A 1,135-nucleotide genomic window follows, 5' to 3' on the forward strand; every position below is an offset into this window, starting at 1 on the left:
CTCTCTCTCTTCCTCTCTCTCTCTTCCACTCTCTCTCTCTCTTCCTCTCTCTCTCTCTCTCTCTCTCTCCCTCTCTCTCTCTCTCTCTCTCTCTCTCTCTCTCTCTTCCACTCTCTCTCTCCCTCTCCTCTCTCTATCTAAGGAATTAGATAGATATGAGAGTATATAAGATTCTTAAATATAACGCATAAGATATATAAGTAGTTTAGGTTTACAAAATATGATAAGATAATGAAGCCAGCTGCCGGACACGGTTGTTGAATATACTGGGTGGTTTAACCTTGTTCAGTGGAGCTTAGACACACACACACACACACACACACACACACACACACACACACACACACACACACACACACTCTTCCTGGGCTCAGTTCTCAGTCCTTAGCACAAAAGTAGCATCTACATTTCCCAGGCAATCCATTTAAAAGCGAAATGCACACAATGAAGCAATCCACACTAAGTGCCTTTGCTCGAGGGCATGGCACCAATATATATATATATATGCCCCACTTGGGATTTGAACACGCAACCATCTGGTTAGCTCTCCTCCTCTCTCACTGCATGTCAATTCGTGCATCTATTTTATATTTTATTCAACTACAATGGGAAAAGGCCCTTTAAAAGTGTCTCTCTCTCCCTCTCCCTCCCCACTTTTCTCTCTCCCCCTTCTCTCTCTCCCTCTCTCTCTCCCCCTCTCCCTCTACTCCCCACCCCCTCTCTCTCTCTTCTTCCTTCTCTCTTCCCTCTTTCCCCCTCTCTCCCCCCTCTCTCCACCTCCTCCCTCTTTCTCTTCTCTCTCCCGCCTCTCCCCCTCTCTCTCTCTCTCTCTCTCTCTCTCTCTCTCTCTCTCTCTCTCTCTCTCTCTCTCTCTCAGTCTCTCACCTCCCCTCTCTCTCTCTCAGTCTCCCCCCCCCCCCCCTCTCTCTCTCTCTCTCTCAACAACGAATGACAGGTCACCTGAATGCTAACCCCTCCACTCTGTAGCTATGGAAATCACTGGCAGGTTTTAGAGGGCAACCCACTGGAAGCATCAGACTTTTACTGCCTTTGTGGTCAGTGTGTGTGTGTGTGTGTGTGTGTGTGTGTGTGTGTGTGTGTGTGTGTGTGTGTGTGTGTGGAGGGGGGGTCACAT

The sequence above is a fragment of the Nansenia antarctica genome (assembly GCF_963989245.1).
Source record: "Nansenia antarctica genome assembly, chromosome: 2".
Classification (NCBI taxonomy): Eukaryota; Metazoa; Chordata; class Actinopteri; order Argentiniformes; family Microstomatidae; genus Nansenia; species Nansenia antarctica.